Source organism: Entelurus aequoreus, linkage group LG11 (assembly GCF_033978785.1).
Source record: "Entelurus aequoreus isolate RoL-2023_Sb linkage group LG11, RoL_Eaeq_v1.1, whole genome shotgun sequence".
Lineage (NCBI taxonomy): Eukaryota > Metazoa > Chordata > Actinopteri > Syngnathiformes > Syngnathidae > Entelurus > Entelurus aequoreus.
Window position 1 is genome coordinate 49,575,839 of NC_084741.1, and position 12,210 is coordinate 49,588,048.

At 37.7% G+C, this 12,210-nt stretch overlaps 1 protein-coding gene across 2 annotated transcripts in view; it reads right to left on the reverse strand.

Moving 5' to 3' along the window:
* Nucleotides 1-12,210, reverse strand: part of LOC133660198 (RNA-binding motif, single-stranded-interacting protein 3-like) — a 467,861-nt gene that overhangs the window by 318,300 nt on the left and 137,351 nt on the right. The window lies entirely within an intron of this gene.

Sequence of the window (12,210 nt, forward strand, 5' to 3'; positions counted from 1 at the left end):
CAACAGCAATCACAACATTCTCTGTGCTCTCTTAATGTTTGGAGTGAAACAGCCATGCTGGCTCGAAAAGACGTCTGGTCTCAACATTGGTTTCACTAATGGGACCTGGATGGAACAAAATCAAGAACCTGCAGCTACAGAGATGAACACCAGCCAGTTTCACTATGTGCCAAGATAATAAGTGAGAGACAGGCAAGGAAGATGACATGTGAGAAAGTGTGTGTGTGTGCGTGGTCGGTTTCATATGGAAGAGCCGGTGTTTGTGATAATGACACACACTAAAACAGAGCTAAAAGCATCACTGATATTAATCCAGTATCTGCATTTCTCACAACCTGTTCATGATTCGTAACAAAATGTTTAGTTATTCAGCGTTATCTCCAAAAAACATGTTTGTTAAAGGGGAACTGCACTTTTTTGGAATTTGGCCCATCAATCAATCATCCATCCATCCATTTCTTACTGCTTGTCCCTTTCGGGGTCGCGGGGGGTGCAGGAGCCTATCTCAGCTGCATTCGGGCCCTTTTAAATTCACAAAATCCTTGAAATGTCTACAAATGCACCAAGACTGACACCGACTATAATCAAAGTCATGTTTACTTTCGTAAACGTTGCAGCACGTGTGACGTCATGATGTCATGTCCGCATGCAGGTCAGATTGCGTTCACATTAGATTTGTTTGTAACGTAAACGCCTACTAAAAGTTGCTGTGTGCATTGTTATAAACCCCAATAAACTTGTTTTGAATAAAAAATTCCATCCAGCCATCCATTTTCTACAGCTTGTCCCTCTAGGTCACGGGGGTGCGGGAGCCTATTCCAGCTGCATTTGGGCGGAAGGCGGGGTACACCCTGGACAAGTCGCCACCTAATCGCAGGGCCAACACAGACAGACAGACAACATTCACACTCACATTCACACACTAGGGCCAATTTAGTGTTGCCAATCAACCTATCCCCAGGTGCATGACTTTGGAGGTGGGAGGAAGCCGGAGTACCCGGAGGGAACCCACGCAGTCACGGGGAGAACATGCAAACTCCACACAGAAAGATCCCGAGCCCGGGATTCAACTCAGGACCTTCAATCAATCAATGTTTATTTATATAGCCCTAAATCACAAGTGTCTCAAAGGGCTGCACAAGCCACAACGACATCCTTGGCTCAGATCCCACGTCAGGGCAAGAAAAAACTCAACCCAATGGCCCATCATTAACAATCCTTAATTAAGACATGGCCACATACTGTATGTCTTTCTTTTTTCATGCTTTCTCATTTTCAATATACGACAAGTAAAATAACGTCCAAAAACAGCCAACAATACTCCATTTACATGTCGTGACCTGAATATTAACCAAGTAATAGTAATATTGTTATCACAAGCTCTAAAGCCGAGGAACTACTTTTAGTGGTGCTGTGATCATAGAGCGGTAACTACAGTGGACCTGGGTTCCAATTTGCCTCATCCCTCACTCAAAGCGAGTGATCAGAGTGATCAATTATTTTCTGTCACACCCACTTGAGGAAACAAGCATTTTTTTACCCACCCATTAAATTGATATCCTAATGAGAACCTGATAATATATATGTATTTATTTGTATCCTAATTACTGGTAGACTAAAAGGTTATGTATTTATACTTGGTCATATTTCCTGGTTGATTAAATGGAGCAGTGCTGCCACCTATCTGGAGGCTTGTGTATCGTTCAAGAATGAAAACAAACGCTAATACGGGAATTCCCTTGTCTCTCTGGCGCCCATTGACACCTCACCCCACCTCCCAAGGGCGGACAACCCCACTATTTTAGAAGCCGTGGATTAATTGGAGACTCAAAATTGTCCATAAGTGGGAATGTGAGTGTGAATGTTTGTTCATCTGTATGTGCCCTGTGATTGGTTGGCAACCAGTCCAGGGTGTATCCTTCCTCTCGCCCAAAGTTTATTTTGATAAGCTTCAAATCGCCCATGACCATGAACAGGATAAGCAGTAGAACATGTATTGTATGTTGCATGAAGGGGCCAGATGCTGCTATGTAAAAACAAGTTGAAGTTGCGCAATATAAACAATATACGAAATAAAAAATATAAGTAAGGCCTGCGATAGAGATTTTGATTCTGTCTCTCAAAGTTCACCACACATTTCGTCCCACAAAATTAAGAGCAACGAGATGCAAAAAAAGGCTGTTGTGCCACAATAGCATTACATATAAAATTGAAAATATGGTAATTTCTCTCGGAGAAAAAGGTAAAAAACTAAGGGATTTTCATCAATTTAAAAAATTCAATTGTAAAAAAATTATAATTCACTCAAGGCCTGGACTCGAACCCTGAAGGTCAAAAAACGTGATTTACCGGCAAAAAGAGAAAGCGTTACTAATCCTTGCCTGGCGTCAAATAAACTCCACATTTTACCGTTACCATTATTACTAGAAGACGAGGAATAGCCAAGCACGGACACGCCAAGGAAGAGAGACCATGAGGAAACAACAAGCCTTGCCAGCTCCTAAAATAGCTTGGATTTAAAGCAGCAAAAACCAGAGAATAAATGTTCAATTTACTTTGACAGAAGTCTAGCTGGAACCGCGTTACAGCACACATTAACCAGCTATGAACAGAAAATTACCAATTAGATTACCAGGAGTCTAGAGAGAGAATATTACGACAATAATGTCATGATTTACTAAGATCTGAATACTATGCGCTAAACAGTGTGTGCAATCTATAAGATAGTGTGTGCTATTAATGGTTGTGTTGCGTGTAAACTACTAAGACTGCGTGTGCAATTCAAGAGACATGCAGAGCACCTTATTTAAATGAGATTTGTGCATGTGCTATAGGGGCATCACTACGGAAACACTCGATTATTTACTGCACATTTATTTTATCTCGCTCCTACCGGAAGCATTTGCTATGTTTTCAAACAAGCAGTAGACATCTACCACTTTTTATGGGCATTTTAGACACAGTCCAAAGTGCATCTACATTGTAACCCACTTTTGTTCCCCTTTTCTTTATCAGCGCTGAAAGTGCGGTCAAGGAAAGAGAGGCTGCACTTACTGCGTTCAAAACGCAAAAAAATGCATACTTTAAGAAGTTTTTTCATATAGGATATATGTTATTAATATATATATATATATTATAAATGAAAAAAATAACGGCAATAAAAAAAAACGCCAGCAGAAACCAAAACACATTAATTTAATTTGTTTTAGTCAGCCTCTTGTCACTCACCATGCAGCTTTAAACTTATAAAAGGATGTTGCTGAATAGACAATATGACTAATATAAATTCATTGCTGACAGACCTTGCAAATATGTTGACACACACACGTATGACGGAGGACTCACTGTCCATCGTTTGTCTTTGCAGCACGAGTTTGCACATAATTTTAGGACGTGCTAAATCAAATGCTAAATAAAACGGTGATGAGTCACATTTTGCGCGCTGCATAATATATTTGCATGGTGTCCTCCTAGTATTGTGGGCGTTTTGATGATGAGCATATATTATATTATGTTATGCATTTTAATGAAGACAGAGATGCAAATTGCACGCCTTATTCTGCCCACTTGACAGACAAAATTATTTTTGCACACGTTTAGTAGATCAGCTGTGCGTGTGCTATCAGGTTTGCACATGTTTGAGTACACGCAATGTCATAAAAACAGAACTTATGCATTATTCCTGTGTATGGTAATCATCACCCAAAGGAAGACCAACCAATAACCAGTTTTGAATTGTTTCTATTATAATTTATAAGCCAATATTTCAATGCTGAAATCCTTAAACGTCTGTGTTATTTTCTACACTGCTCTCTTCTCCGCCGGAGAGGTGAAGGTGGGAATAATAACAATAAATTCAGCCATAAAGGCCAACTCAGTCCTAGAGGTTAGACCGGATCCCCTGCATGTTGTTGCAGTGAAAATGTCACTGCAAAGACAAGTCTTCATAAATAACACCATCATTGACTATACAGCAGCCCAGCCTATCATTGCCTCAAGTGGCTGGCCGCCCCCTGAACTATACAGAGGACAAATTCACTGTGAGCTTTTTAGCAAGGAGGTCAGCTATTTGTGTGTGCTGTCACACATTTTATTCTACTATTTCCAGTTTAAATCTATTGTTGGGTTTGGAAACTTGGTGCGAAACCTGGTCTGTTCTGCTCTCTTATTGGTCAACAGCGGATGAAAGAATGTGAAAGGAAGAAGGCTAGCTGTTTAGATTAGTGAGTGAAACTGTGCTACATCCATCAATACCTACACTGAATAATGACATAAAGGGCCTGATCTACTAAAGTGGTGTGTGATTTAAAACATGTGCAAACTTCATAGCTCACATAAAGCAGATGTACTAAGCTTGTGCACAGAGGATTGTGTTTCTTAAATAAGCAAACCGGAGAACACAATGCATGTCTGTCTTCATGAACATGCCAAATATATGCTGGTTATTAGAACGCCAACAATACTGGGAGGAGGATATGCAAATACAATCATTTAGCTATTTAAATTCACATAAACATTGATATTGTACTTTTAAACACATGTGCATTGATAAAAACAGATTATACTGTAGCACCCATCAAGTTATGCACCACCGCTTTCATGTGCACTCTATTACAGCGGCTGTGCGAAAAAAACTATGTCTGTGTATTTAAAGTTCTGGGCACTCCCTGCGATCCAGATTTGATCTGTTCTTAGTAGTAACCCTCATTAATGGTTTAATCGAAGCAACAGAATTTAAATCCATATGAGCGATTAATCATTGCAAGCCTACTTAGACGTATAGAATGTCACACTGACTACAAGAGGTGGGAATCTTTGGGCACCTCATGATTCCATTTGATTCCAATTCTTGGAGTGATGATTCGATTCAACACGATTTTCGTAATATAATTTTTGATATATAAATTATAATAAGACCTTTTCAAAACAGTATAGTACGACTTATACCTAAAAAAACAAATTTTTTTGGAAATATATTTTGTAAATTGTATTAACAAAAATCACAGAATGTCAATCAATGTAACAAAATAAAACTGAGCAACCACAAGTCTAAGTCAATCCCAGTTTTACAGTATGTATAATTTAAATTGACAAAGCAATTGAGAAAACATACAAAAACAATATTTATTCAATAAAATATTGAAAAAAATAAAAACAAACATTTATAAAAGGAACAGTATCAATAACAACAATACTAATAATAAAAATATCAATAATAGTTGTTTTATGTTTGTATTCCAAAAATTAGTTCTTAAAAAAAAAAACATTTGCAATTTAAAAAAAAAATTGATTCTAAAAATTATGCCTTGATTTAGAATCAGAATAAATAAAAATCACCATTTCGGTGTGAATTTAATTATTTTGAGCACCCCTACTAACTACACTGAACAAGCTAGAGTGAAATGGACTAAACTCTGCTTGTGTGAAAACATTAATATAAAATGTGGGGTTCATTGTGATGGGCGCCACAATGTTGGATTAGGATTGTGTCAATTCCACTATTTGAGAAGAAGACAATACTCTGGGTCCAGGTATACAAATACTTATTTGTTCTTTTTCGCTCCCGCCATCATTGCAAAGCTTTGGTGAGCCAACTTCTCTTTCAGCCAATTTGTGCAGCTGTCAGAGTCAGGCCGATAGTGAGCTGTGACTGTAATGTGTCAGAAACTGTGATAGGGAAATCCTTTAAAAGGCTTGATTCCCCCTCATTTGACGCTCTACTTCCACCTCCATTCACTGTCAAATTCAACTCCCATGTCACTCAATTCCTTTGCTCTTTTCACCTCAGGCGAGAGTTGCCAACTCCCTGAAAAAAAAAAATATATGGGACATTTTGCAGGGTTGGTCGACCCAATTAATATTGGCCTTTTTTATTTGTTTGAAAGGAGTTTTTTATTATTCGCAAAGGTTATCTGGAGGCAACTGGATTCTTCTTGTCGTTTCAGAAGAGTCCAATTGCGCCAATAAAAAACAATTTTTTGTGCAAAATTACAAAATTAACTGAATAAAATGAATATTTTCCAAAATAAAAGTATTTCCTGTTTAATTTAACAAATTAAAAATAAACACATTTCTTTACAGACATTTGTACTGCTTAACTCCCAAAAGTATGAATTCAGTTTCCAACTTTTCATCAAAATGAAAATTACTTTGACAAAACACAGGAGAGCTGAGATAGTTGGCTTGTATTTAGATGACTAGCAACATTTCATTTGATCTTTTTTTTTTTTTTTACAAAATACACGCTCACTTCAACAATGTGGTCATTGTCTTTATGCTTATTTGTTAATATGTATCATTAAATGAACCGTAATGTCTAAAATGAACACATAAAAAAAAGAAGAATGGATGCATTTTTTAATTATTTTTTTTATTGAGACAAATACTATTTATGTATTTAATATTTGTTTACTTACTATGGTATATTATTTGTTTATTATTTATGTTTTCACTGTTATGTTACAGAGAACAAGGAAATAGGATAAAATTGCTGTGGTATGAAAAGGGGTAGGATTAAATAAACTCAGCTTCTTCCTACTCCTTTTCAGACGTGCTGTAATGAAACAACTGGAAATACGTGATGAATTACATTGTATTGTATGCGTGTTCAAAATAAACTGAAACTGAACTGAACTGAAATATATTTTGACCTTTTATTTCACGAGTATCAAACTCAAGGCCCGGGGGCCAAATCCGGCCCGCCAGGCCGACACGTAATTTTATTGATTTGGCCGGCCAAATCCTTTTACGTGGCCTATACCATGTCATTTATGTGACCTGCGAAAGCCTGGAAATAAAAAAGCACTTCCTGGCTAAAAGTATTCGTTCTTTCAATTTTGACAGGAAAATGTTGCACTTGCAATTGCATATGTTGTACACTTTAATATTATTATCTGATGTTCCAAGCATATTTTTTGGTAATAAAAAATAAACACTTAAACACCTGCTTGTCATCTTGACTTACAATTTCAAAGCAAGTTATCATGAATCTGTGTAAAAAATGTGTAATCAAAAACAGTTGCCCTTGCAAATTGTGTGACAAAGCTGTATTATGTTTATTGTGTGAATGTGAAGTGAATGAATGATGGGTTCTCAGTTCTTTACAGTGGCGGACCGTGCGTTTCCCACCTAGGTCTTCAGCGATGTCCGACTTCAAAGATTACCTCTCAAAATACCATAACTGATGTCACCACATGACCATTGCTGGAGAAATACTATACAAGAACACATTTACACCCTACTGCGCATTGAATCACCTAAACAGTGTACAAAACGTGTTATTTTCTGGCGCATTTAAAAATCAATTAAAATGCATCAGCAATTAAAACATATCTTATGTGGTACTGTCAAAATCAAAATTACAAAACACATATTAAAAGGGAAAAGTTAAAATATTTGAACTCACAATTTGTAGCACCAATTCGACGCCGTATAAACCAGTGGTACCCCTCGCAGTCGGATGATTCGAGTGGAAATGGCGAGCATTTCCCCATTTCATCGCCGGAACAGCTGAGCTAGCTTCCGGGGTTGGTCGACATTGTCTCACAAGATGTAGTTTCTCTTTAAATATCCTTCCTGAAAATGGCCCCTGCAAATATATATCTGCCACCTAATCAACGTTTTGATCTCCTTCTCTGCTATCCTGGTATGGCTACGGCGCAACACTTCCCGCTTCCTGCTAAATTGAAATTTGTGAATGGATACTCACTTTGGAATGACAAGTGTGTATCCAATCACAGTCTCATTAACATCAGGCTACTTGTATAGGCTATTGTCAACAACTTGTGATCTGATTGGCTATCACAACTGTCTCTCAACTCTGTTCTCAAATTCATCCGTTAACGGTCTCTGTGAGTATCCAATCACAGGAAATGCGTAAATGTCACATCCAACGTGAGGCCAGCTAGAAGGCCTCACTGACAACAACTCGTGATCTGATTGGCTATCGCAACTGTCTATCACTGTATGTCCCCGATCACTAAGAGTGCACGAACGCCCGCATTGTTGATTCCGAAGGCCTCTGGCAGATTTTGTAAAGCATGGCAACATAAACTAGCTGAATTCTGATTGGATACAAACTAAAACTAAAAACAACAGCGCTGGAAGGAGCATAATATGACATGAAGAGAATATGAATACTTTTGGATATTTAGGGAAAGTAAATAAAAAAATAATTTTATCTTTAATTATGATCATGATTTCTGGTTATGTTAGAGAAGGCTTTGCTGGCCCTGACGGCTAACCACTGGTTCTCTATGAAGTGCGTTGAGTGTCTAGGAAGGCGCCAAATAAATATAATCCATGATTATATTCATATATACCAGTGGTTCTTAACCTGGGTTTGATTGAACCCTAGGGGTTCGGTGAGTGGGGCTCAGGGGTTCGGCGGAGGTCAAGACACACCCGACTCATCGTGTAAATAAAAACTTCTCCCTATCGGCGTATTACAGATACGGCAACAGCAGAAGTCACACTGATTTGCAGGTGTGTAATTTGTTGTGAGTTTATGCACTGTGTTGGTTTTGTTCTTTAAACAAGGTGATGTTCATGCACGGTTCATTTTGTGCACCAGTAAAAAACATGGTTACACTTTACTATGGAGAACATATTCACCATTAATTAGTTGCTTATTAACATGCAAATTAGTAACATATTGGCTCTTAACTAGTCATTATTAAGTACTTATTAATGCCTTATTCGGCATGGCCTTATTATAACCCTAACCCTCTAACCCTGGCCCTAACCCTCTAACCCTAACCCTAACCAATTAACTCTAAATTAAGTCTTTGTTACTTAGAATATGTTCCCCATACTAAAGTGTTACCAAAAACATATAACTTTGTCTTGAATTTGAAAAAAAACATTTTATTTTTCACTAAAGAATGGTTCGGTGGATGCACATATGAAACTGGTGGGGTTCGGTACCTCCAACAAGGTTAAGAACCACTGAAATATATGGTTGCATTTGGCCCTCTGAAGGCAGCCATAATTGCAATGTGGCCCTCAATATACCCCTGCTTTATTTGGTGAGTTACTGTCTCAACAGTTACCTGTTGTAAGGCTTTGCAGTGTCACTATCATAAAACTGGACACCTCAATGTTTATGTTTAACAACCTAGATAAAAAGAGAGCAGAGTCGCTAAGTAGTAGAGTAGAGTAGCTAAGCTTGCACGTACCTCTCAGATGTGATAGCCACATGTAGCTTCCCCATCGGACAAAGTGTGGTAAAAAGTCACACTGGAGTCCTGATTGCCAGAAACTTGGCCGTTAACTCTAGCTGACTCGCTAGCTGAACTGAGCCAGTGTGACTGAGAGTCAAGAATAAGCTAATTTCCAGATGGCAGAAAAGTCAATCTGCAATGAGTTTGATAGGTGAGCGATCAGGCATCGATTAGCTTAGCCTGTGGAAGACTGTTGTGAATAGGGATGGGAATCGAAAACCAGTTCTCAGTGTATCAATTCCTTGGAATCGCTTGCCTATTTTTTAAAAACGATTCCCTTATCGATGCCAGTGTTGGGAATGACGTCATTGCGCAACGTGCGGAGTGACGTCAGAAAGCAAAATGGCGGCGTCAGGGCGAAACAAGCGTTCTCAAGTTGACGTACATATAAAATACTACATGGTCTAGCTCCATCCCACTTGCCGATTATATTGTACCATATGTCCCGGCAAGAAATCTGCGTTCAAAGAACTCCGGCTTATTAGTGATTCCCAGAGCCCAAAAAAAGTCTGCGGGCTATAGAGCGTTTTCTATTCGGGCTCCAGTACTATGGAATGCCCTCCCGGTAACAGTTAGAGATGCTACCTCAGTAGAAGCATTTAAGTCCCATCTTAAAACTCATTTGTATACTCTAGCCTTTAAATAGACCCCCTTTTTAGACCAGTTGATCTGCCGTTTCTTTTCTTTTCTCCTCTGCCCCCCTCTACATTTTACAAGAAATTATTGCAACAGCGCTACTTGTAATAACTACAAGGTTGCTAGTTCATCAAGAGGACATGCAAGCAATATGCTGAAACGGTAACACTTTAGTGCGGGGAACATGTGCATGTTAATGAGCAACTAATTAATGGTGAATATGTTCCCCATACTAACATATTCTAAGTAACAAAGACTTAATTTAGAGTTAGTTGACATATATCATCTAAACAGGAATATGTGAACATCTCAGCAGTCTGCATCCTAATGACAGCAGACATTGTACAGTAATTGATTTTTTATTATGTTTGTTGGCTCTCAATAGACTTAGTGTTGTTCCACACAGTAGCTCTCAGTTACAAAGGATGGAAAGAGCAAGGATAGAAAGGATAATGCAGGTATCAAGTAGACTTAAAATGTACCATAGTAGCAATATAAAATATAACATATATGTAATATTTACATATTATATATATACAGTCTATAATATATACTGATATATTATATTGTTATATAATATATACAATATATTACAAATCCCAATTACCATGTACAATATTACAGTATATGAAACAGCTGCAGCAAAAAAAAAAAAGTAATTAAATAAAATAAAATAAAATAGTAATCAGTGATGAAGAAAAAAAAGGCAAATGTGATGCATTTTTTAATTAAATGCACCACGTACGCTTAAAATTATTAAAATACGTAAATATTAAATGTTATTATAAATGTGGCCATTACTAAGTTACATATATACTTAAATAATGTATACAAAACCCTAATGGAGGTGTTTGTATATTTTGTAAGGGCTTTATATATAAAGCCTGTATACAGGCAGAATTGAACGGCTCCCATAGGCTCCATTGTAAGCAGACTGTTGATCAAATGTATTTAATATTTAGAATGCATAAACAAAACTAAAAAAACATCCCTCCTCATGTCTTTCGTAATGACTGTGAACGATAGGCAAAATAAATAAAAAAGTGCAGTTCCCTTTAAGACAGGGGTGGGCAATCAATTTTTACCGGGGGCCGCATGAGCAACCCGAGCACTGCTGGAGGGCCACATCGACAATATTTCAATTACATTTTGCTCAATAGTATTTTTGATATACCGTAACCGTAAGATAAATAATAATAATAATAATAATAAATAAATTTAAAAAAAAAAAAATAAAAAAATAAAAATAAAAAAAAATAATAATAATAATAATAATACTTTCATTTAACCTCACTTCCTGTCAATGAGAAAGGACGCAAAGAAAAAAAGCTCCGCTTCTGCTACCGGAGTTTTGTTAAGTCTGAAGATTTTGACCACTGATTTGACCACTGATTTGTGATCACAGCCACAGGAGAGTCACCTGGCATCTTCGATCTGATTTTGTTCAGTTGAGAGGCACTGATACGCTGAAATAAGGCGAGTGGAAGAGCCGTTAGCCTCAAGCCAAAGGCGCCTCCCGCAGTTCAAAGCGGTTGCCTAGCAACCAAAAGCTACGGCGAGTTTACAGCTGTTTTAAAGTGATCCCGACGTCGCAGAGTGATATAAGTTGACAGGCTGACACCCCAAATTGATCTCTGAACGGCGCAAGGTACGAAATTGTTGAAAAAACAAGTTAAAAGTGCCGCAAGTCGCTAAATAAGTAACTGCCCTTAAGACATAAGAGGCGCTGACGCCAGTGACTGCCGCGATGCCAAAAGTTAAAGGATTGACTGGAAAGACTGATTTGAAGCTGGGCACAGGACATGATGGGATTCTAGAAGGGATACTACAAAAAATACTCCAGGAATTTAAAAAATAAATTATAGAAAAATGGGAAGAATTGATGGATGGATGGAAAGAGGATATGAAAGAAATTAAAGAAGAAATTAAAGAAATGAAAAAAGAGAACAACTCCAGAAATAAGAAGCCACTGAAATGAGCAAACAAATGAAGATCCTTCAAGAAGACAACAACATGCTGAGGAATATCATAGATTAAATGGATCAGGATAAACAAATGAATGATATCTTTGTGACAGGGCACCGAATTAAACCAAGATCCTATGCGAAAGCTGTGAATAATGAAGGTGAACCAGATGAAATGGATATGGTCTCAGCAGAACAGCAAGTGGTCAACTTTCTGCAATCAAAAGAAATTGAAATTGACATTAATACCATCGAAACATGCATCCCACTGAACGGAAGAAACAACAACGCCACTCCAGTCGTGCTCGTGAAACTCGTAAACAGAAAATCTAAAATGGCACTGCTGAGACAGGGAAAGAAGCTGAAGGGAACAAATGTGTACATGAATG